Raw genomic sequence first — 26,508 nt, 5'->3', positions numbered from 1 at the left:
CTGCCAGCCCTCCTGAGGCCAAGCCTGCCAGCCCTCCTGAGGCCAAGCCTGCCAGCCCTCCTGAGGCCAAGCCTGCCAGCACCCCTGAGGCCAAGCCTGCCAGCACCCCTGAGGCCAAGCCTGTCAGCACCCCTGAGGCCAAGCCTGTCAGCACCCCTGAGGCCAAGCCTGCCAGCACCCCTGAGGCCAAGCCTGCCAGCACCCCTGAGGCCAAGCCTGCCAGCCCTCCTGAGGCCAAGCCTGTCAGCCCTCCTGAGGCCAAGCCTGTCAGCCCTCCTGAGGCCAAGCCTGTCAGCCCTCCTGAGGCCAAGCCTGCCAGCACCCCTGAGGCCAAGCCTGCCAGCACCCCTGAGGCCAAGCCTGCCAGCACCTCTGAGGCCAAGCCTGCCAGCACCCCTGTAGTAACTGAACATTACACATACACAGCTCTGCTACATGGACATGACAGAGACTCAGCTGTAGTAACTGAACATCACACATACACAGCTCTGCTACATGGACATGACAGAGACTCCGCTGTAGTAACTGAACATCACACATACACAGCTCTGCTACATGGACATGACAGAGACTCAGCTGTAGTAACTGAACATCACACATACACAGCTCTGCTACATGGACATGACAGAGACTCCGCTGTAGTAACTGAACATCACACATACACAGCTCTGCTACATGGACATGACAAAGACTCAGCTGTAGTAACTGAAGATCACACATACACAGCTCTGCTACATGGACATGACAGAGACTCCGCTGTAGTAACTGAACATTACACATACACAGCTCTGCTACATGGAGATGACAAAGACTCAGCTGTAGTAACTGAACATTACACATACACAGCTCTGCTACATGGACACGACAAAGACTCAGCTGTAGTAACTGAACATCACACATAGACAGCTCTGCTACATGGACATGACAAAGACTCAGCTGTAGTCACTGAACATTACACATACACAGCTCTGCTACATGGACATGACAAAGACTCCGCTGTAGTAACTGAACATTACACATACACAGCTCTGCTACATGGACATTACAAAGACTCAGCTGTAGTAACTGAACATTACACATACACAGCTCTGCTGCATGGACATGACAGAGACTCCGCTGTAGTAACTGAACACTACACATACACAGCTCTGCTACATGGACATTACAAAGACTCAGCTGTAATAACTGAACATCACACATACACAGCTCTGCTACATGGACATGACAAAGGCTCAGCTGTAGTAACTGAACATTACACATACACAGCTCTGCTACATGGACATGACAAAGACTCAGCTGTAGTAACTGAACATTACACATACACAGCTCTGCTGCATGGACATGACAGAGACTCCGCTGTAGTAACTGAACACTACACATACACAGCTCTGCTACATGGACATTACAAAGACTCAGCTGTAATAACTGAACATCACACATACACAGCTCTGCTACATGGACATGACAAAGGCTCAGCTGTAGTAACTGAACATTACACATACACAGCCGCACGTCGTGGAAACACGCAGATCGGCAATCCAGCTTGACAAAGGGCACCAAATGGGCCCGGAACGTTGCACATAGCAATAAATGTCATAAGAATATATTGAGAATATACCACTGGTAAATAAAGGTTGAATATAAAGCTACATTGGTGTGCTGTCTCTGAAAAACTTATTTGAAAACACCTGGTCATATGGTCATGACATCATCACAGGTCCTGTACATACTTCCGCAGCACAGCTTGGCTCCGCCCACACCTGATCACATGGTCATGACATCATCACAGGTCCTGTACCTTCTCCTGCAGCACAGCCTGACTCCTCCCACACCTGATCACATGGTCATGACATCATCACAGGTCCTGTACCTTCTCCTGCAGCACAGCCTGACTCCTCCCACACCTGATCACATGGTCCTGACATCATCACAGGTCCTGTACCTTCTCCTGCAGCACAGCCTGGAGCCCGACTACTGCCTGGTGGTAGAAATTACAGCCCAGGAGGCTCCATAGTGAAGGGTTGTCAGAGGAGGACACGCCTGCCCCCAGGTGAGTGGAACACTTGTCACATCCACACATATAAGGGTTGGGACTAAATCCCCTGCTCCTCCGCAGACAGGGTATATAGCCGGCGTTCTGCCAGATTCCTATACCCATAAGTGACGCAGCTGCACCTGAATCAGCTGGAGGAGGAGGTGTGTGGATCTGCACCTACCTCATTTGCATGCGTGAAACCGTACACCACGCGTGCACACTCCGGGTGACCCCAATATCCTGCACTCAGCTCTGCTATGTGGTGAGGCTGAACTGCTCCAGATGATGTGTCCGCGCTCAGGGGTAGGGAGATCTGATGGAACATTTTGCACTGAAAAATCTACCTACCCCTGAGTGCGCACGCGCGGTCCCTGTGTACGGTTTCACGCATGCAGATTCCCCCCCCCCCCCCTCCAGCGGATTCGGGTGCGGTCGCGTCACTTCCGGGTGTAGGAATCTTTCAGACTCTACAGCAGCGTCTATTTCCCATAACAGGTAGGACCTTCTTGCCCCCTAGTGGTGAGGTTCTGCATAGATGAATGGGGTATTTCCCATGACTCAGAAGGACCTGCTCCTCACTAATAATGGAGAATGGCCGGCTCTATAGCAGCGTCTATTTCCTATAATCTGCAGGGACCAGTTATTCTCTATCTTAGTATTTAGCGTCACAGTGAATTAGCTAAATCCCTTTCTCTCCACAAGAACCATTCTGGTAAAGCTTCGGTGACATTATTATTATTACTTGTATTTGTTTCACTTTGTAGCATTGACTAAAGTAACACAGGTGAACGGTGGATAATAAAGTCCTTATAGTTATTTTCTATTTCCTGGACTCCAGAAGGACCTTCTCCATCTATTATATAATGAGAAGGTGTCATGTAGGAGAGGTACCTCTGAGTGATGGTATTTACCCGGCTCATATAGAAATGACTATTTCCCGGACTCCAGAAGGACCTTCTCCATCTATTATATAATGAGAAGGTGTCATGTAGGAGAGGTCCCTCTGAGTGATGGGATTTAGCCGGCTCATATAGACATGACTATTTCCCGGACTCCAGAAGGACCTTCTCCATCTATTACATACTGAGAAGGTGTCATGGAGGAGAGGTCCCTCTGAGTGATGGGATTTACCCGGCTCATATAGACATGACTATTTCCTGGACTCCAGAAGGACCTTCTCCATCTATTACATACTGAGAAGGTGTCATGGAGGAGAGGTCCCTCTGAGTGATGGGATTTATCCGGCTCATATAGACATGACTATTTCCTGGACTCCAGAAGGACCTTCTCCATCTATTACATACTGAGAAGGTGTCATGGAGGAGAGGTCCCTCTGAGTGATGGGATTTATCCGGCTCATATAGACATGACTATTTCCTGGACTCCAGAAGGACCTTCTCCATCTATTATATACTGAGAAGGTGACCTGTAGGAGAGGTCCCTCTGAGTGATGGGATTTAGCCGGCTCATATAGAAATGACTATTTCCTGGACTCCAGAAGGACCTTCTCCATCTATTACATACTGAGAAGGTGTCATGGAGGAGAGGTCCCTCTGAGTGATGGGATTTAGCCGGCTCATATAGACATGACTATTTCCTGGACTCCAGAAGGACCTTCTCCATCTATTACATACTGAGAAGGTGTCATGGAGGAGAGGTCCCTCTGAGTGATGGGATTTAGCCGGCTCATATAGACATGACTATTTTTCGGACTCCAGAAGGACCTTTTCTTTCATTGTTTTACTGTTGGTTAGGCCGGGATTCCTCTGACACATTAGCAGCACGTATATTCACCGATGACTCCATAGGACATGGCACACTTGTATAAACTGGAAAACCCCTTATAAATGTACTATTTCTAGGAGTCCAATGCAAACGGATTAGGCAGAGTCCGTATCCTTCTAAAAATCGATTTTTAAAGTTAACTTATCATCTATTCAAAGACAGATATATTTATGTAATGCCGGCAGTCTGTGCCAGCCAGCGTACTACTTCTCCCAGCAGACACAGTAACCCTGTTAACATCCTTACATGCTGTCTGTTCACTGCTCCTCCATGCTGGGATACACATGCACAGTGTCTGCCCGTGGGGTGGCGTGTGCTCCCTTCCTGATATTTATAAGGAAAGTGCATGTTTTAATAAGGGGGAGAAATTCTATTTATCCGTGTACCTGACCCCTTGTATTCCTGTTCTGTGACCTATAATCCCTGTTCTGATATCCCGCTCCTGACCCGGCTTGTGTTCCTGTTCTGATATCCCGCTCCTGACCCCGGCTTGTGTTCCTGTTCTGTGACCTATAATCCCTGTTCTGATATCCTGCTCCTGACCCCTTGTGTTCCTGTTCTGTGACCTATAATCCCTGTTCTGATATCCCGCTCCTGACCCGGCCTGTATTCCTGATCTTTGACCTATAATCCCTGTTCTGATATCCCGCTCCTGACCCCGGCTTGTGTTCCTGTTCTGTGACCTATAATCCGTGTTCTGATATCCTGCTCCTGACCCGGCTTGTGTTCCTGTTCTGTGACCTATAATCCGTGTTCTGATATCCTGCTCCTGACCCGGCTTGTGTTCCTGTTCTGATATCCCGCTCCTGACCCGGCTTGTGTTCCTGTTCTGTGACCTATAATCCGTGTTCTGATATCCCGCTCCTGACCCGGCTTGTGTTCCTGTTCTGTGACCTATAATCCGTGTTCTGATATCCTGCTCCTGACCCGGCTTGTGTTCCTGTTCTGTGACCTATAATCCGTGTTCTGATATCCTGCTCCTGACCCGGCTTGTGTTCCTGTTCTGATATCCCGCTCCTGACCCGGCTTGTGTTCCTGTTCTGTGACCTATAATCCGTGTTCTGATATCCCGCTCCTGACCCGGCTTGTGTTCCTGTTCTGTGACCTATAATCCGTGTTCTGATATCCTGCTCCTGACCCGGCTTGTGTTCCTGTTCTGATATCCCGCTCCTGACCCCGGCTTGTGTTCCTGTTCTGTGACCTATAATCCCTGTTCTGATATCCCGCTCCTGACCCGGCCTGTATTCCTGATCTTTGACCTATAATCCCTGTTCTGATATCCCGCTCCTGACCCCGGCTTGTGTTCCTGTTCTGTGACCTATAATCCGTGTTCTGATATCCTGCTCCTGACCCCTTGTGTTCCTGTTCTGTGACCTATAATCCCTGTTCTGATATCCCGCTCCTGACCCGGCTTGTGTTCCTGTTCTGTGACCTATACTCCCTGTTCTGATATCCCGCTCCTGACCTGGCCTGCACCTATCCTACCAGCCCTGACTAGATGACTGACTACCGTGGCCTGTATTCAGACATTGCTCCTGCCGGACCCTTTGAGACTTGTTTTATGGACTGTATTCTGCCTGGTCAGCCGTCACCTCCTCCATGTTAGGTGATACAACCCGCAGTATGTTAGTTTAGGCAGTTTATTACAATTTCCACCTCATCACCACGACTGCTACGAGGAGCTTGACCCCTGACCTCTGTAGGGGCAGGAACAGAGAGAGGGTTTAAATCCCCCCCTCCCACCACCAACACCAGTGTTTCCTGTCCCTACAGAGGACAGGGGCAGAGAGAGTCTCCCTGTGGGGAGATGAAGACGGATCTTTTCCTGACACCTACCGGTGTTCCCCCTGCCCTCCTGCGGTCGGCGTACTAATGCTGGGAAGGGGTGAAGGAGGGAGGCCTCGCTCCATTATTATATGAGAGCCTGCTCCCGGTCGCGATCTCCCGCCGAGCTTCCGGGTGCGCACCAAAGCGCTTCTGAAGGCGGCTGACGTCACTTCCGGTGGCGAGGGGAAATGACGTCATCCAGGAAGCGTCTCCAGATTTAAATTTCGGCGCCAGCAAACGCCGAGTGTCTCCTGTACTGGCGTACTTCGGAGTCTGTGTGCGGTTATGTCGGCTGAACCCCGCTCCCCTGGAGACCCTTCTGTGCCGCCTACCGTAAGTCTCCTGTGGGGAAGCGCTTTCTGCTCTGTTACTTGTTCTCTAAAACACTGTACCAGGTTGCTTATTCCTCCTCCACTTCTCAGGCTTGGGGCTATTATCTCCATGCATTTATTCATGGCTGATAGGGGTTATTTTCCCCAGGTTCCTAAGGAGGCCCAGAAGAAAAATCAGGAAACAGGCTAAGTGCGTGTCCTGCCTCAAACGCCTTCCGGACGACTACCGCAAGAAACTTTGCAAGGACTGCATTTCTAGCGTCATTGCGGAAGAACAGCCTTCCTTCCTTGATGAATTGAGGTCCATGATCCATGACGAAGTAAAGACCTCCTTATCCCAAATTTCGCCCTCACTCAGGGACCCGCCTCCACCTAAAAAGCAAAGGGAACCCTCTCCTTCCTTATCAGACCCGGAGGTAATAGGGGAAGATGCTTCTTCATCTAGAGCCTGGGAGGACGAGGAGGCTTCCTCTGATATTGACACTACTGAGTCAGAGAGTAAATTTTGTTTTTCGCTGGATGAGATGCCAGACTTTTTAAGGGCTGTCCGGGCCACGATGGGGGTAGAAGACACCCCAAGAGCCCACTCAATTCAAGATGAAATGTTTGGAGACTCCGGGTTAAGAAAACCCGTGTGTTTCCGATTAACGAAAATATTCGAGACATGGTACTCGACGAATGGTCCAACCCAGAGAAACGGTTGGGGGTGTCCAGATCCTTTAAGAACCGTCTGTTATTTGACTCTAACCAGGGGAAGATTTTCAATGAGACACCCAAAGTTGACATTCAGGTTGCCAAAGTCAATAAAAAGACTGCCTTGCCCTTTGAAGACACCTCCCAGTTGCGTGACCCTATGGATAGGAAGGCAGATAGTCTTTTTAAAAAATAATGGGAAGCGGCCATGTTTAATCTAAAAGCAAACATCGCGGCCAACTCGGTATCTAGGTCCATGAGGTTGTGGCTAGATGAGTTAGAAACTCACATCAGAGATTATACTCCCAGGGAAGAGATCTTAAGGTCCCTCCCCTTATTGAAGTCCGCCACAGCCTTTATGGCAGACGCCTCAGCAGAATCTGTTAGATTTGCCGCGAAGGATGCTGGGCTTTCCAACGCAGCCCGCCGCGCCTTGTGGATGAAGAGCTGGTCGGGCGACAACACATCGAAAATGAAACTATGCTCCATCCCGTTTTCAGGGGAATATGTCTTTGGCCCGGTCTTGGACCGTATCCTTGAAAAGGCTGCGGACAAGAAAAAGGGCTTCCCAGAGGAAAGACCCTATAAGAGGAAATATCCCTTTCGGGCCCCCACTAGCCAGAATGAACCCTTTAGGGATAAGGGGAAGTCAGGACGCTGGAGCTATCCAAAAGGGGGCAGGGGTAGAAGTAACCCCTCTTCCTCCCAAAGTAAGTCCTCGGACAAACAATGACGCCAGTGTGGGGGGGAGATTGAGGAATTTTCTGACTCCCTGGGAGTCCTTGGGTCCGGGCCATCATAAAATTCGGTTACCGAATCAAACTTTCCTCGTCTCCCCAAACCGCTTCATCGTTACAAATCCAAGCTCCTCCAATATACGCATAAAAATTCTGCAAGGAATTCAGAGCCTTCTGGCAATGGACGTGATAGTACGGGTCCCATCTTCACAGCTAGGACAGGGGTTCTATTCAAATCTTTTTCTGGTAGAGAAGAAAGAAGGGTCTTTCCATACAATTATAAACCTAAAAGCCTTGAACAGATTCATAATTTATCGGAAGTTCAGGATGGAATCCCTAAAGTCCCTGATCCCCTTAATAGGGAGGAATGCCCTGATGTGCTCAGTGGATCTTCAGGACGCTTACTACCACGTCCCAATTCATCCAGAATCCCAGAGGTTCCTAAGATTTGCCATCCAGGACCACAGGGGGGTAACCAGCCACTTCCAGTTTACGGCCCTCCCCTTTGGGATATCATCTGCGCCCAGAGTCTTTACGAAACTGGTAGTCGAGATGGTAGCCTTCCTGAGACACAAGGGATTAGTGATTATTCCATACCTGGACGACTTCCTCTTGATTGGGAATTCAGAGGACAAACTCAGATCAGACTTACTAGCCTTCCTATCTCTCATCCAGGATCTAGGGTGGTTGGTGAACCAGAAAAAGTCAAATCTTGTACCTTCCAGCGCTATCCAGTTTTTAGGTGTCATCCTGGATTCCCGGGCTCAACGTACCTTTCTTCCACCAGACAAGATCAAAAGCCTCCAATTGAAGGTTCGTCGGTTTCAGAACAGGAGGTCTTGTCCCATAAGGGAAGCCATGAGTCTCCTGGGCCTTCTCTCGTCCTGCATCCCGTCCGTTCCCTGGAGCCAGTCCCACTTCCGATCTCTACAGTCATGGATCCTCAGATCTTGGAACAAGCAACAGTCCTCCCTGAATCACAAGGTTCTGATCCCTCCTGCGGTGAAGGCCTCCCTGGACTGGTGGAAAAGCACAGCCAACCTGTCCTTGGGAGTCGCCTGGGAGAAGACTCCCTACATCCAAGTGCTTACAGACGCAAGCGAAAAAGGATGGGGAGCGAAGTGGGAGATCATTTCTTTCAGGGTTCCTGGATTCCGACAACCCGCTCTCAATCTTCCAACTTCAGAGAGCTGGAAGCGGTCCGAAAAGCTCTGAAAGCTGCAGAAGTCCTTCTTGTGGGTCACCACATAATAATACTTACAGACAACACAACGACGGTAGCATACCTCTCTCACCAGGGAGGCACGAGATCGGAGAAGCTGATGTCCATCGCAAGAAAGATCTTCGCTTGGGCAGAGTCCCGCGTTAGGTCCATCTCCGCAATTCATTTGAAAGGGATACTGAACGTGGAGGCAGACTATCTCAGTCGCCAGTTGATAGACCATACCGAATGGTCTTTAAATCAGGACGTGTTTCAGACTCTGGTGGAAAGGTGGGGCACTCCACAGGTGGACCTGTTCGCCTCCAAGAAGAACGCAAAGGTACCGACATTTTGTTCATTGAACCCACGGGACAATCCTTGGGCTCTAGATGCACTCACGATTCCTTGGGACTGGGATCTCTGTAATGCGTTTCCACCCTTGCCTCTGCTTCCCAGGATAATTCAAAAGCTCAACCTAGAGGACTCGACTCTGATCCTAATAGCTCCCTATTGGCCGAAAAGGAGCTGGTTCCCTTCCTTAAAGAACCTATCGATAGAGGACCCATGGCCTCTTCCCTCCAGGAGGGACCTTCTTCATCAAGGGCCAATCCTTCACCCAAACTCGAGTTTCCTCAAGTTATCTGCTTGGATCCTGAGGTCCAGAGGTTGAAGTCTTGAGGGCTTTCTGACCAAGTGATATCTACCCTGAAAGCAAGTAGGAAGAAAGTTACCTTCTCGATATATTTGAAGATCTGGAAGCGATTCTGTTCCTGGATTGGTAATCCTGCCCCAAATCTAGAGCCGCCCAATTTTCAGAAGATCTTGGACTTCCTCCAGCAGGGGCTTGAATTGGGTCTTAGACCTTCCACCTTGAAGGTACAAGTCTCGGCCCTAGCTTGTTTTTTTTATCAGGATCTAGCCAATCATCGCTGGATCAGAAGATTTATGAAAGCTGCTTCTCGACTACGCCCCTCTCTAAAATCCAGGATCCCCAACTGGGACCTCAATACGGTGCTCACAGGCTTGACCCTTGCACCGTTCGAGCCCCTAGCTAGTTGTTCCACCAAACATCTTTTTCTGAAAACCGCTTTTTTGGTGGCCATGACGTCCGCAAGAAGGCTAGGCGAGATTCAAGCTCTATCGATTCAAGAACCCTATCTCCGTATCACCGATGATAGAATTGTCCTTAAATTAGATCCAGGGTTTTTACCTAAAGTAGTATCGGATTTCCACCGTAACCAGGAGATAGTATTACCCTCATTTTGCAGTAATCCCTCTAATGATAGGGAGTCTAGCTTCCATTCACTTGACGTAAGACGCTCAGTCCTGCGATATCTCGAGGTGTCTAAAGATTTTCGTAAATCCAATAACCTATTTGTCCTATTCTCAGGTAAGAATAAGGGTCTAAAAGCTTCCAGGTCTTCCTTAGCTCGGTGGAATAGGGATTCCATTTCCATTTCCTACGAGTCTCAAGGCCTTCCTTGCCCCTCAAATTTGAGAGCTCACTCTACCCGAACTATGTCCTCCTCCCAAGCCGAGCGGGCCAGAGCTTCCCTTAAGGATATCTGTAAAGCTGCTACTTGGTCTAACATTTACACCTTCACTAAGCACTACAGGTTAGACCTATCTAGTTCAGACTTGTCTTTTGGACGTAAGGTCCTTCAGGCGGCCCCCCCCCCCCCAAGCTATAATTTTTTATATCTCCTCGTAGCCGTCGTGGTGATGAGGTGGAAAGCCGGAATTTGACTTACCGGTAATTCAGTTTCCACGAGATCACCACGACGGCACGTATATTCCCTACCCTTTATTAGGTTTTCTTGGGAGGTTATGAAGTAATACCCTCTCGACTTGTTATGTTTTTGTTCTCACCACTTATTTCTGTCTCTGTAATTTTGGACACACTGGTGGTGGGAGGGGGGGATTTAAACCCTCTCTCTGTTCCTGCCCCTACAGAGGTCAGGGGTCAATCTCCTCGTAGCCATCGTGGTGATCTTGTGGAAACTGAATTACCGGCAAGTCTAATTCCGGCTTTCCATTGAATACCATTGATGCCACAGATGGCCATGCTCTTACCAGTCCCACATCTCAGTGCTGCCCTCATTACTCACAATTTGCACTGACACATGGGATGTGAACATAAAAAGTGCTGCAGATTTTCACATACTAATACAGGGAGTGCAGAATTATTAGGCAAGTTGTATTTTTGAGGATTAATTTTATTATTGAACAACAACCATGTTCTCAATGAACCCAAAAAACTCATTAATATCAAAGCTGAATATTTTTGGAAGTAGTTTTTAGTCTTAGCTATTTTAGGGGGATATCTGTGTGTGCAGGTGACTATTACTGTGCATAATTATTAGGCAACTTAACAAAAAACAAATATATACCCATTTCAATTATTTATTTTTACCAGTAAAACCAATATAACATCTCAACATTCACAAATATACATTTCTGACATTCAAAAACAAAACAAAAACAAATCAGTGACCAATATAGCCACCTTTCTTTGCAAGGACACTCAAAAGCCTGCCATCCATGGATTCTGCCAGTGTTTTGATCTGTTCACCATCAACATTGCGTGCAGCAGCAACCACAGCCTCCCAGACACTGTTCAGAGAGGTGTACTGTTTTCCCTCCTTGTAAATCTCACATTTGATGATGGACCACAGGTTCTCAATGGGGTTCAGATCAGGTGAACAAGGAGGCCATGTCATTAGATTTTCTTCTTTTATACCCTTTCTTGCCAGCCACGCTGTGGAGTACTTGGACGCGTGTGATGGAGCATTGTCCTGCATGAAAATCATGTTTTTCTTGAAGGATGCAGACTTCTTCCTGTACCACTGCTTGAAGAAGGTGTCTTCCAGAAACTGGCAGTAGGACTGGGAGTTGAGCTTGACTCCATCCTTAACCCGAAAAGGCCCCACAAGCTCATCTTTGATGATACCAGCCCAAACCAGTACTCCACCGACACCTTGCTGGTGTCTGAGTCGGACTGGAGCTCTCTGCCCTTTACCAATCCAGCCACGGGCCCATCCATCTGGCCCATCAAGACTCACTCTCTCATTTCATCAGTCCATAAAACCTTAGAAAAATCAGTCTTGAGATATTTCTTGGCCCAGTCTTGACGTTTCAGCTTGTGTGTCTTGTTCAGTGGTGGTCGTCTTTCAGCCTTTCTTACCTTGGCCATGTCTCTGAGTATTGCACACCTTGTGCTTTTGGGCACTCCAGTGATGTTGCAGCTCTGAAATATGGCCAAACTGGTGGCAAGTGGCATCTTGGCAGCTGCACGCTTGACTTTTCTCAGTTCATGGGCAGTTATTTTGCGCCTTGGTTTTTCCACACGCTTCTTGCGACCCTGTTGACTATTTTGAATGAAACTCTTGATTGTTCGATGATCACGCTTCAGAAGTTTTGCAATTTTAAGAGTGCTGCATCCCTCTGCAAGATATCTCACTATTTTTGACTTTTCTGAGCCTGTCAAGTCCTTCTTTTGACCCATTTTGCCAAAGGAAAGGAAGTTGCCTAATAATTATGCACACCTGATATAGGGTGTTGATGTCATTAGACCACACCCCTTCTCATTACAGAGATGCACATCACCTAATATGCTTAATTGGTAGTAGGCTTTCGAGCCTATACAGCTTGGAGTAAGACAACATGCATAAAGAGGATGATGTGGTCAAAATACTCATTTGCCTAATAATTCTGCACTCCCTGTAGACTTGTTTAGGGAACAGCAATAATCTGCTGCTTTTCTGAAACGTGTGTTCGCAGCCGTAGACTATCCTCTTCTATAATAACACAGTCCTCTGCCATCATCGCAGGAATTGCAGGTCATTATGCACTGGTTAGTTTCTTTATGCACAACCACAATATGATGGCATGCAGAAGTGTGCCGGCATACAGTTATGGTCAGGGGTCGCACTGCATTTTTTCCAGAACTCCTCCGACCATTTTTGAGGAGTATTTTCACCCGAGGAGGAGGGCGAAATTTGCAGTAATACAAATATATAATATGTCGGCCTGCACTCGCTCACATCTGCGTTTGGAGCCTCTGTGGCAGATTCTGTACAAAGACCAGACAAAAAAGCCTTGTATGCAGCACTTTTTTGGTCTGGTAAAAAGACAGACTCGTGAATGGAACTGAGCGGACTCCATCACAGTAAGCGGGGTCTGTTCTGCTTCTTCCCTGTCAGGCCGGGTTCACATGACATTATTGCCATATATTTAATGTACACACAAAAACGTATATACATTAACAGACGCCTCAGACAGACGCCATCCTGTGGCATCTGTCACCATAGAATTCCATTGTGGAAAAAAAAAAAAGATACATTAGCCTAAATCATTTTTTTTGCTGGACTTTGTAGGATGGAAAAAACATGGTACACTGCACTTTCCCATCCTGCAGCGTCCTCAAAAAATAAAAATAAACTTTCCGTCATAGAATTGCGTTATGGTCTGTGGTAACGGAATCCATAACGCAATTCTGCTTTTACCACCAAACGAAGCGCAAACAAATTTTCTAACCTGAAATTCGCTCGTCCCTACAGGGGACCATTACTGGTCTAAATAACATCAAGCTATTATACCAAAGTTATAAAGTCCAGTCCAATATGGCGGATCTTCCCTGTACTTTTATCACTCGGCTATAATAGGCTGTCTGCATTCACTACATACTGCACCACATACATGCGTGTGATGTGTATGGTGCAATGTATGATATATATGTGTGTGAGCAGCATGTGATGTATGTAGTGCTATGTTTGATATATACATGTGTGTGATGTATGTAGTGCAATGTATGATGTATACATGCATGTGATGTATGTAGTGTAATGTATGATGTATACATGCTTGTGATGTATACATGTGTGTGATGTATGTAGTGCAGTGTATGATGTATACATGTGTGTGATGTATGTAGTGCAGCGTGTGATGTATACATGTGTGTGATGTATGTAGTGCACCGTGTGATGTATACATGTGTGTGATGTATGTAGTGCAGCGTGTGATGTATACATGTGTGTGATATATATAGTGCAGCGTGTGATGTATACATGTGTGTGATGATCACACACTGCACTACATACATCACACACATTGTTACATGCTGCTGTCACCTTGTTCTGCGTCTATCTTCATGTCCGGGCCCAGTCTTTAGCTCCACTGCCACCAGGGTCCTTGTGCAGCGCGCCTGGCACTCCAAACATCCCGCGGGAGCCGGCCCCTCCTCCTTCCAGCTTCCCCTGATGCAGGAACTGTATTGCTCCTGCGCCCCCCCCCCCCCCCCCCATCATTGGTGGCAGTGGCAGTTGTGATCGGAGCCCCAGCAGTGTAATCCTGGGGCTCCGATCGGTTACCATGGCAGCCAGGACACTACTGAAGCCTTCCATGGTAATCTCCCAGCTGCTGTGTGTACTATGTACAGGGCAGCAGGGAGAGTGAGATCCTATTCACCCTAATACAGCTCTATTAAGTATAAATTTCCCAATTTTACATATAAAATATATAAACATATTACATATCGCCACGTCCGAAAAGTCCAAACTATTAAAATATTTAAGAAATCTCATATGCGGTGAACGCCGTAAAAGAAAAATTTAAAAACTGCACAAATTTTTTTTGTCACCTTGTCCAACCAAAAAATAGGATAGGACTGTTCGATTATGAATGCGGAATGGGCGTTTTTTTTTTTCATGGTATCGAGTGTCACAATATTTTTTTATGGTATTGAAACTGAATCTAAATTTTGGTATCGAAACAACCCTAACCCCTAGGGCCCTTTTATAAGGAGCAATTATTGGGCAACAAGTGTTCATATGAAAGCTCTCCGTCCGCTAATCGGGCCGTGTAAGAGGCCCTTCAATCAACTGACGAGCAATTGCTGACTTTGTGCATGTACTGTATGCACTTACTGTACGCTGCAAAATCCGGACCCTGCAGACTTCTCTATGGTGTCGGCAGTGTGTTGTACCGTGTAACCAGGGCGGCACGCTGCCAACAGTATAGAGAAGTATGCAGGAGGCAGGATCGCTCAGTATACAGTGATCGTTTGCATCCGCCTGTGTAAGAGGCCAATAAAAGCGAGCACTGATCAAAGGCAGAATCGTTGGTCAGTATTCAATACGGGCCATTTATGTTTTAAAGCCTCGTAAGGGGTGGTTCAGACTGCGTAATTAGAAACATACGAGACGCGGTTCAATCCTGCTGTACCGTCGGTAGTGCCGACACTTCAGTCGCATAATCTCGGCGCATACGATCTCTGAATCCCCCCTAAAGGTGTTCCCCTGTGGATCGGCCACAGAGATCTCTGCAGCGTTTGCCACACAAGCTTCTCCACATGCTGCTAAAGAAACCTGCAGGACCGCTTTCGCCATGAGGCAATATGAGAATCTCGCTTTGAAGGGGCGACATCAGAGCAGCCTGTGGCCGAGGCTCCCCTTGCCAGTGGCGCAGTAGTTTTCTCTTTATAAAATGCACTGCATCTTATAAAGGGAATACTAGTGAGCTCTTCAATTACAGTTGCAAGAAAAAGTATGTGACCCTTTTGGAATGATATAGATTTCTGCACAAATTGGTCATAAAATGTGATCTGATCTTCATCTAAGTCACAACAATAGACAATCACAGTCTGCTTAAACTAATAACACACAAAGAGCTTAATGTTACCATGTTTTTATTGAACACACCATGTAAACATTCACAGTGCAGGTGGAAAAAGTATGTGAACCCTTGGATTGGCAATAACTTTAACCAAACGTTTCCTGTAGTTGCAGATCAGACGCGCACAACGGTCAGGAGTAATTCTTGACCATTCCTCTTTACAGAACTGTTTCAGTTAAGCAATGTTCTTGGGATGTCTGGTGTGAATCGCTTTCTTGAGGTCATGCCACAGCATCTCAATCAGGTTGAGGTAAGGACTCTGACTGGGCCACTCCGGAAGACGTATTTTCTTCTGTTTAGGCCATTCTGTTGTTGATTTACTTCTATGCTTTGGGTCGTTGTCCTGTTGCAACACCCATCTTCTGTTGAGCTTCAGCTGGTGGACAGATGGCCTTAAGTTCTCCTGCAAAATGTCTTGATAAACTTGGGAATTCATTTTTCCTTCGATGATAGCAATCTGTCCAGGCCCTGACGCAGCAAAGCAGCCCCAAACCATGATGCCCCCACCACCATACTTCACAGTTGGGATAAGGTTTTGATGTTGGTGTCCTGTGCCTCTTTTTCTCCACACATAGTGTTGTGTGTTTCTTCCAAACAACTCCACTTTGGTTTCATCTGTCCACAGAATATTTTGCCAGTACTGCTGTGGAACATCCAGGTGCTCTTGTGAAAACTGTAAACGTGCAGCAATTTTTTTTTGGGACATCAGTGGCTTCCTCTGTGGTATTCTCCCATGAAATCCATTCTTGTTTAGTGTTTTACGTATCGTAGATTCGCTAACAGGGATGTTAGCATATGCCAGAGACTTTTGTAAGTCTTTAGCTGACACTCTAGGATTCTTCTTCACCTCATTGAGCAGTCTGCACTGTGCTCTTGCAGTCATCTTTACAGGACGGCCTCTCCTAGGGAGAGTAGCAGCAGTGCTGAACTTTCTCCATTTTATAGACAATTTGTCTTACCGTGGACTGATGAACACGAAGGCTTTTGGAGATACTTTTATAACCCTTTCCAGCTTTATGCAATTCAACAATTCTTAATCGTAGGTCTTCTGAGAGCTCTTTTGTGCGAGGCATCATTCACATCAGGCAATGCTTCTTGTGAAAAGCAAACCCAGAACAGGTGTGTGTGTGTTTTTTTTTTTTTTATAGGGCAGGGCAGCTGTAACTAACACCTCCAATCTCATCTCATTGATTGGACTCCAGTTGGCTGACACCTCACTCCAATTAGCTCTTAGAGAGGTCATTAGTCTAGGGGTTTACATACTTTTTCCACCTGCACTGTGAATGTTTACATGGTGTGTTCAATAAAAACATGGTAACATTTAATTATTTGTGTGTTATTAGTTTAAGCAGACTGTGATTGTCTATTGTTGTGACTTAGATGAAGATCAGATCACATTTTATGACCAATTTGTGCAGAAATCCATATTATTCCAAAGGGTTCACATACTTTTTCTTGCAACTGTATGTAAGCGCTCACTAGTATGCAGGAGGAGGGGGAGAGAAGCTCTGTGGGCGCTGTACTTACCCCTCCTCCTGCTTGCTCTTTTCAGGTCCCACGCTACTGTGTCCTGGCTGCCTGCAGCGTGGGCCCTGAGAAGACAAGAGAACGGGGAGACCGTTGGACTGGGAGAGGAGCAGCAGAGCAGGAGAGGCAAGTTAATTTATTTTTAAGTCTGATATGGGGAAGGGGGTCCAGTTCTGATATGGGGGGTCTGGAAGACTAACGGTGGTCCAATATGGGGGATCTGAGGTCTGGTCTGGGGGGTCTAATGGGAGTCTGATATAGGGGTCTGGAAGTCTGGTCTGAAATCTGATATTGGGGTCTGGAGGTTTAATGGGGGCCTGGAGGTCTAATGGTCTAATATGGGGGTCTGGAGGTTTTGTCTGATACATGGGGGGTTCTAACATGCAGGCCTAATGGAGGTCTCATCTGATGTCTGATATGGGGGGGGGGTCTGATTTTATGTTTACTCTGTTTTGCTGTTTTTGTCCTATTATGAAAAATAATAAAAACAATCTCTTGAGAATGTACAGATAAGTCTTTTAGGATCGTGCAGGATCCCCATAATTTAAGCTTCTGCAATTGAGAACATTAAACAGTTGCTGTAAGCTACATACAGTAATAAACTCACTTATCTAAATCAGCCTGGCCAATCTTGATATTGGAACGTTTACACGTAAACTGACAAACACGAGGGGGGGAAGAGAGTGAAGGAAAGAGGGGGGAGGAAAGGCTGAGAGGGGAAGGAAAAGGGAGGGGAAGATGATGGGGGTATTCTGTGAAATCGGTCTAGTTCTCAATAGAGCCATCTCGAATGTTGAAGCACTAAATCTCATCTAGACTTAGAGAAGGTTCCGTGGACTGTATAGCATCATCAACCTCATCAACAAATACCACTAAGAACTCGGAGGAGCTGAACAATTCAGAAAGACGACGCCACCTTCGTTCAAATTTCTCCCCTTGTTCATGCGAAAGAGCGATCAGTACTTCCATTCTCAGTAAATGTCTAAGTTCTTTCGCCCATTCATGCAGAGAGGGTACTCTGACAGATTTCCGATGTCTCGGGATCGTCATGCGGGCTGCCGTGAGGAAGTACCTTAGCGCATTATTTTTCACTTGCGCCAAAGAACCAGGCACCAGCGAAAGAAAGGTACCTTGTCCCAGAAGATTTTGATCATATGGCAAGCCCACCAGATATGTAACAAATACCTTCATCTGCCTTGCATCTCCAACATAAATTGGAAGTAGAAGGAAACATTTTATGAAGGGTCAATGGACAGTAATACAATTTAGAGAGTATCTTGAAGTTTTTTTCCTGGGCTGAAGTTGCTATGGGCAATTCATGGGAGAACGCACACATTTTGTCAACCTCCTTGGATAAGAAGGACAATCGGAGATCCGTTTCCCATTTTTGGAAATAGGGCGCTAGATCATCATTGCATTGTTTCAGTAGGATTTTGTAAAGCTGTGAGAGCAGTTTGTCGGGTTTGAGAAAGAGGGAATCGAAGTCCGACATTGCTGGATATAAGGAGAGTGCAAATAATTGGTCAACAGATGCTTTCAGCTGGGCATATTTGAGCCAACAACTCTCTTGTCTCACATCCGAAGGCACCAAGGCATCCAAACGAGTCAATTTAGAATCCGTCATGGCATCCCTAACTCTCGGACATGCAGGTTGGGGCCATTTCAGAAATCTATTCACTTGACACCCCGGGGAAAAGGCGGGATTGCCCATAAGAGGAGTCATTGGACCTGGTCTATGAGATAATTGAGAGTTTAGGAGCTATCTATCTCACTGAGTGAGGGTATGTCGCACTAAAAAGGGCCATTCTTCCATCTGAGGTCTATCTGCAACCTTTAACCAGGGCGCTATTTTTAGATTCAAGGGAGAGAGATCAAACTCCACTTGAACCCAAAGCTTCGCACCTGGCCCAGCAGACCAATTTAGGATCCGCATCAGTAATGCCAATGCATGATAGAGTTTCAGGTCCAGCATGCCCATACCTCCTCTGTGTTTGGCTTTAGTCAATGTCCAATTGCTCAATCTAGACTTGCTGGAACCCCATATGAAGCGTGTCTTAGTTTTGGTCAGGGTAACAAAAAATTTCCCGGGTACGCAAATGGGAATGGTTTGGAAAAAGGTAAAGGAATCTTGGGAGTATATCCATTTTAATCACATTTATTCTACCAAACCACGATAGTCTTAAGAGAATACCTCCCCAGAGCAGTTGCCGTTCTATTTTGAAGAGGCAGATAGTTAAGTGGATAGAGGAGATGGAGTTGTACCGGGATTTGTAGCCCTAGGTATGTAATGCTTGTGGTCTGTCATTTGAAAGAGAAGTTGGACTGTATAAGTGAGGCCTTGCGTTCTGATAACGTGATAGTCAGCATTTCACTTTTATTGAGGTTAATCTTAGTTACTAAGGCGCCCACATTTTTTAAATACTTTTAATATGGATGGGAGGGAGACATGCGGGTTCGAAGTGTACAAGAGTAGATCATCTAATTTGTGCTAGTGGCCATTTGTTTCTATCCCTAAAACATCCTGGTTGTTTCTCAGAGCATAAAGCAATAGCGATAGAGGGCAGCCCTGATGGGTGCTGTTCCAGATCTCAAAGGCCGGAGCAAGAATACCGTTGGTCCGAACCCTAGCCGAGGGATGTGAGTAAAGGGCACCGATCCGATTAACTAGGGTGGGGCTTAAACCGATTTGTCGCAGGGAAGCTATCATAAAGCCCCAATGTACCCTATTGAAAGCTATTTCCGCGTCAGCCGATAAGAGACATAAGGGGATCTTTCAAATTCTTGCTGTTGCTATCAGATTTATGGTCCTGATGGTGTTATCTATAGCCTCCCTCCCTGGTATCAAACCCACCTGGTCTCTATAAATGATCTCCGGGATCACTGTATTTAGGCGTGTAGCAATTAATTTGGAGTACAGTTTGATGTCACAGTTAATTAATGAAATAGGGCGATAATTACTGCTGGCCGATGTATCTTTGTTGGGTTTTGGAATCAAGACAATATGGGCTTTCTTTAGCCTGTTTAGGGAGGGGGCATGTGGGAGAGATACTATTGAACACTCTCCTCAAAAAGGGGTACAAGAAGGTCTTTAAATGACGTAAAAAAGGGTACAGTGAAGCCATCTGACCCAGGGCTTTTCCCCCCTTCTAATTTGGATAGGGCCTCCCCAATTTCAGTGTCTGAAAATTCTTCATCTAGTCTACTGGCTGTTGTTTCAGATATCGTCGGGAGAGCTGTATCTTGTATATATTGATTAATCTGATTTTCGACTGCTGTCACCGGCATATATGCTAATTGTCCTTGGATATTATAAAGTGATTCAAAGTAAGTTTTGAAAGCCTCAGTGATCTGAATGGGATGGTGGATCAGGGAACCTGACATATCTTTGATGTTTGGTATGTAGTTTGTTTGTAACCGTGGGTGAAGTAACCTCGCCAAAGCCCTACCAGATTTGCCCGAATGTTCGAATAGGTAGCTACGGAATCGTTCCCGATTCCTGTTTAAAGCTTCTTTCAGTAATGTCTGCAGCTGTTCCCTGAGTGCATGAAGTTCAATGAGTGTTTGAGGATCTAAGAACCGTTTGTGAGACTGTTCTAGAGTAGCTACTTGTGACCATAAACAAGAGATTTTAGCCGCTTTTTCCTTTTTAAGTCTGGACCCGTGTTTGATCAGGATACCCCTTATTACACATTTTAGAGCTTCCCAGTGTACAAGGAGGGTTGTGACATCTGAAGTTTGGATCTCTAGGAAGTCCCTTATACTAGCTTCAATGTCCGCCTTACAAGCACTATCTCTAAGCAACGTCTCATTTAATCTCCATGTCCATTCCTTAGCTATTAATCCCGGGAGTTCTAATGAAAGGAACATTGGGGAATGGTCTGACCATGTACGGAGTCCAATGTGCGCCACTGGTTGGAATGTCAGCGCGAATTGGGATATAAGAAACATATCAATTCTGCTATAAGACAGATGTGAGGGGAGAGACGAAAGTGTAGTCCCGATCCTTTTGGTGTAAAATGTGCCATACATCTACCAATCGTCTTAGCGTAAAAGACTGCTTTACACTCAAGATTTTGGAATCGTCGTTTTACCCGCGGAGGAGTCCAGAACCATGTTAAAATCACCTCCCAGGAGGACAATTCCCTCCGTGTACTCATCTAGCCTGGATAGGATAGTCCTAAGTGTCTTATTTTGTCTTACATTTGGTAAATAAAGATTCCCGACAGTATACATTCTCTCATGGATCTTCAACTTCAAGAGCAGGAATCTGCCGCGCAGGGCCGTCAGGAGATCTACAAATGAATAAGGGAGAGATTTATGCAATGCAATGGAAACCCCTTTTGATTTTGCTCCTGGGTTGGTACTATGGGCCCAGTAAGTGAAATGCCTGGAGGAAATCCCTGGCCTGTTTTAAAATGTGTCTCCTGCAAAAGGAGAATCTGAACCCTCTCTCTATGCATATCGTACAGGATCCTAGAGCGTTTCTTAGGGACATTGAATCCTCTGACATTCAATGAGGCAAGTTTGACACTAGGTGGCGTCATCGCTCCAACACCGAACCGTCCTGAAGTTACAGAAAGAGACAGGAACCTAGAGGAAAAGAGATATTAAGCAAGCCCAAGACTGCTGTAGCTGGTCAGTGTATTCCAGGAGATTATAGACTCAGCAAGGTAAGGCTTTGGGGAAGCCTGCTGATACCTGACCTAACTAAGGTAACCTAGGAAAACCTGACCTTAATTTGCTGAAAGTAAGCAATAAGAATCTCAGCACAGGTTAGGCAGTCTGAAAGGAAGGGGAGGGGAAAAGGAAAAAACACAAGGGCAAAGGGGAACAGAAACAGGGAAAAAATAAGGTAGGAACAATGAAGGATACTCTGACCCTAGAGAAGCAAAAATGTACTTTAACAAGTTAAACAAAGGCTTTTTATGAGTAGGGATCAATGTGTCCCAACAGAGGGGGGCAGGGCGCCCCCGCAGGGCCAAGAGGCCACGCAGCCTCTTTTTAATTTGTGATCGATGGGACCACTCAGACCTGTAATAACATCAATCAGATGAGCCCATTAAAGAATACATTAAGCATGGCTAAAATGGAACAAACATGTTAAACAACAGGAAAGGGAACAACCCCTATACCCCCACTTGGGGGTGAGGTCGAACTGTGAAGTGGAAACCCAAAAGGGGTAAACCACCACTAGGAGAAGATCCAAGCAACGACCCAAGAAGAGCTCAGCTTCTCAAGACATGTAGGAGCAGATGCTTGAGCGTCCATCTCAAGTGGGTGGAGTTTCCTCTTAGCTCCTCCAGGAGCCATTTCTGTTCCTTCTGAATGGAGGCCGAGCTGGAATAGGGGGAATGCTGTGCCAATCCGGAAGTTGCATAGGAGGGAGATCTAAAGCCCTAAGGAAAACGTCCAGATCTTCCGGCTCTCGTAATTCAAGACGGCGGCCGTCTTTACGCACAATCAGTTGGAACGAGAACCCCCACGAGTAAGGGATACTATTAGCTCTCAGGCAATCCAGTAGAGGTTTAAGAGCTCTCCTTTGAGCGAGCGTAGCGCGTGAGAGATCCTGTAAGATTATCAGCGAAGCATCATCAAAGTCAATGGAGGTGAGATTACGGGCTTTCCGCATGATCTTGTCTTTTACAGAATACTAATAAAGACGACAAATAACGTCTCTCGGTCTAGCTGGGTCAGGGTTAATAGGCACCAGAGTTCTATGAGCTCTATCTATTGCTAGGCGATCGGAGACAGGCCTTTCCAAAATAGAGCTAAATACCCCTTGCAAAGTAGGGATTAGGTCTTCTGTTTTAGTAGATTCTGGCAACCCTCTTATCCTAATGTTGTTCCTCCTGTTTCGGTTCGCAATGTCGTCGTCTAAGCGATATAATTAACAAATATGGCACCTTGCATCGCCAAATCTTCTACTTTATTCGCTGTATGGTCTTGTATAGAGGCAACTTTTTCAACTCTTTTCTCTACGGCCTGTATGGTCGCTTTGACTGTAGATATTTCTTGTTTGTAAGAGCCCTCCAACCTTTCATTGAACTTCTCCATCTCCTGTCTTATGGGCACAAGTTTCATGTGCTCTTTCCAATCCCACTGCTCATTTGTGAGATGCCTTTTTATAGGCCGGTCTGAAGACGAGGTAGCACCAGAATGAGGCAACACGTCCTGGGATGTTAAGGATGAAGACTTAGCACTCTGACGTTGAGATCTGGGTCCCGTCTGAGCCATTTTAGCAGGTTGGGAATCTGCGGTACTGGTATCTTGCTGTATAGATGTCTGTGCTAGAGCAGATGTGTTCCCTTTCACAGAGGATGAGGTATCGGGTATATATGGAGACGCCTCAGCGTTGAAGGTTGAGGTATCCACTTGCCGGTCACTGGTGGTGAAGTACCGACACAGGTTTCCCTGTGTGGACCGTGTCCCAGCTGCAGGGATATTGGCAGTGGAGTTTTTGCTTGTCCTCACCATAAGGCCCTCGCTGCGTCAGACCGCCTTGCAGCCTCTGTTCCCCGGGACGGATGCCCCGCGCCGCAGCGTTTAAGCTGCCTTGTCAAGAGGAGGGGGGTGACTTAAATGCCAAGCAACTTAGGTCCTGGCTACCGCTGTATATCGCAATCCGCCCCAACTCTGCTTAAGAATCCACCGGATCTGGCAGTGGAGTCATGTGATGCGCTGAAGTCTGAGGTCTCCACAGAGAATGAGGCCTTACGATACATGGGAGTTTAACGGGTGAGTCCACACAGTGTCATTGACCACAGTCACTTACGTACAATGATGCAGCAGTGTTTCAGGTCTCCACCGGCTTTTTCCTGGTGAGGTTGGCTCCTAGGCACAGGCCTTGCTGTGGACCGCGGATGCCGCTGGCGGGACAAGTCCGATCCGAAACTATTGTTCCGGACCCCTCACAAACTCCGGAGATAGAATGCTCCCTGCAGCGCCCCAAGGTGGTATAGGGCAGTCTGGAAGAACTGCAGCCACAGTTAACAGGGCAGATGACACTGGATACTGCCAAGTCTTTGCAGAGCCGAGCGCTCAGGTGTCCTCACCCTCGAACCTCCGGTCACGCCCCCCCCCCCTCCTGATTTTAAAATTAAGGGGGTATTTTTTTGTGCTGGCGCACTCTGTGTGGTACCAGTATTTTCAGGGGAACAGCATAGAATTGGGGAGGACAGCGGAAACGTTATTAGAGGTGGCAGGACGGGGTGTTGAGAAAGTGGGAGGATGATGGAAAAGTAGGAAAATAAGATGTCTGTTTGTCAAACTCTGCAGAGAGAGAAGAGATGGCTGAAAGAAGTCACCATGGTGGTCTAGGGTTGGGCAATATCAAAATTAACGACAATAAGAAATTTATCGCGATAAATATCCATTTAGAAGAAAAAAACACTTGGGGCCACAGGGAGACATTATACTGTCTGGGGGCAGCCACAAGAAGACGTTATACCGTATGGGGGCAGCCACAAGGAGACGTTATACCGTATGGGGGCAGCCACAAGGAGACGTTATACCGTATGGGGGCAGCCACAAGGAGACGTTATACCGTATGGGGGCAGCCACAAGGAGTCGTTATACCATATGGGGGCAGCCACAAGACCCCCCCCCCCCCCTCTTCCCTTTCATATAGCATACATGGTCAGAGACAGACATACACCTTTTTATTTAAGACAGTCGGATCTCTCAGGCTCCTCTTATTCCTCTGTGGGGGTCGGAGTGAGACTTTACCTGCCTCATTGCTCCTCCTCGCCAAGATGTGAAAAGACAACATCTACATCAGAGGAGACATCACTGGATGTAAGAGGTATGTGGTGCTGTATTTAATGTTTTCCTAGTATGTTTTTAAAGGGGTGTCCACTTTTTTTTTTTTTCTCCAAGCGCTGCCTTCTCTGCTCTGTTTACCTGCTCACCACTGCAAATGCTGCTGTGATCAGGTGAACATATGAGTGCTGCCTTCTCTTCGCACAGCTGATCGGCGGGGTGCCGACTGTCGGACCCCCGGCGACCTGGAGGGAAGGGGTTAGGTTGGGAAAATTTGGCATTTGGGTGACGTTATAATTTTTACCTCAGGCACCAGAAAGTCTAGGTGCTCCCCCCCCCCCTCACCAGCAGCCAAGAGCATCCAGTGTAAATACCTGTGGTAAAGACAGGCATTGGTTCTGCTCTTCTCTCACTTCAGACGCCATCACTCTGAATGAGGATGTGTCTGCTTTGCAGTCACATGATTTCAGTATGTCAAGTGCCTCCTTGACGTCAGAAGGTCCTTCCCGTTCATGGGATTTAGCCTTTACCCATATATAAGGCTCCACAGCCACAAAGATACACAGCTCCATCCGTCCTTAAGGCCAAGTTTACACTTCAGTTATTTGGTCAGTTATTTCCTTCAGTTATTGAGCCCAGACCAGCAGTGAAGCGACTCAGAGATCAGGTGTAATGGGAAGATCTGCACTTGTTCTGTGTTTTTCTCCCGCACCAGGTTTTGGCTCACAATAACTGATGGAAATAACTGATCAAATAACTGAGGCGTGGACTGGAGCAGGGGACGTTTTTTGTATATTTTATATATATTGGATTTTATGACATATCATGAAACTGCCTTGACCTCACACATGTTTCGATCTGTATAAAAAGAAAGAACACAACATCTACACTTTATTATGTCCTCTGATGTCTCCTCTTATCTGCAGTTTTTGTATTTTACATGAGATTTTGTAGGATTTTCCATCGTCTCATTTTCTTTCCATTCAGGTTCCTACAATATAGGATCCGCTCAGTGGAGATCTTCTATATAAGATTCTTCTCCTGATTGACCTCGCAAGGATGGACAGGGACAAGATGGCGGAGAGTATAATAAATCTCACCTTAGAGATCCTCTTCCGGCTTACTGGAGAGGTGAGAGATTCTGATGATGTCACATTACATCATCTTATCTGTTACTAACAGATATACATGACTGGAGAGGTGAGGGACTCTGGAGATGTATGGAGTGATAGTTATTACTGTGTCTCTCCATAACCAGGACTACAAAGTAGTGAAGAAGACCTCTAGTGAGCGCTGTCAGGACCCTGTGTCTGAAGGATGGGGAAGAACCCTGAGCCCAATCATGAGGCCTCCACCTCACTCCTGATACATGAGGAAATCAATAGAGAGAAGATCCTAGAACTCACCAACAAGATGATTGAGCTGCTGACTGGAGAGGTGACACTGCTGGGAATGCTGGGACATTATACAGGAACGCTATGAAGGGATCTGGGTGATGACTGTATCATTGTGTTGTCAGGTTCCTATAAGGTGTCAGGATGTCACCGTCTATTTCTCCATGGAGGAGTGGGAGTATTTAGAAGGACACAAAGATCTGTACAAGGACATCATGATGGAGGATCACCGGCCCCTCACATCACCAGGTAATAGACATGACTAAATACACATGTCCTCTCATTATCTGTATGTAAGGAATGAATTCAGTCCCTGGATGTGTTTCCCAGTGTTGGAAATTGGCCGCAACAACAAAAAAACTTCTTGAAGCAACTTCTTCTTCAGAAGATTCTTTTGTTTAAGCCTCATTCACACGTCAGTGTTTTGTCAGTGATTTCCATCAGTGATTGTGAGCCAGAACCAGGATTTGAGCCTCCACAGACATAAGGTATAGGAGAAACTCTGTACCTGTTCTGTGTTTAGAGTTTCACCTGGTTTTGGCTTAAA

General features: G+C 46.6%; 2 protein-coding genes and 1 long non-coding RNA gene across 3 annotated transcripts in view; 2 read left to right on the top strand and 1 right to left on the bottom strand.

The window, feature by feature from the left end:
- LOC122940391 overlaps positions 1-26,508 on the bottom strand; it is a 1,778,572-nt gene that overhangs the window by 120,643 nt on the left and 1,631,421 nt on the right. The gene's annotated exons all lie outside the window — the stretch shown is intronic.
- Positions 1-26,508, top strand: part of LOC122940426 (oocyte zinc finger protein XlCOF6.1-like) — a 273,710-nt gene that overhangs the window by 224,477 nt on the left and 22,725 nt on the right. The gene's annotated exons all lie outside the window — the stretch shown is intronic.
- Positions 1,923-25,885, top strand: LOC122940465. The gene is made up of 3 exons (XR_006390286.1): positions 1,923-2,050; positions 25,555-25,698; positions 25,826-25,885. It is a non-coding gene; the product is annotated as an uncharacterized LOC122940465 (long non-coding RNA).

This window comes from Bufo gargarizans, chromosome 6 (genome assembly GCF_014858855.1).
Source record: "Bufo gargarizans isolate SCDJY-AF-19 chromosome 6, ASM1485885v1, whole genome shotgun sequence".
NCBI classification, from domain to species: Eukaryota; Metazoa; Chordata; class Amphibia; order Anura; family Bufonidae; genus Bufo; species Bufo gargarizans.
Note: the sequence above shows the minus strand (reverse complement) of the source record. Positions and strands in the feature narration are given on the sequence as shown.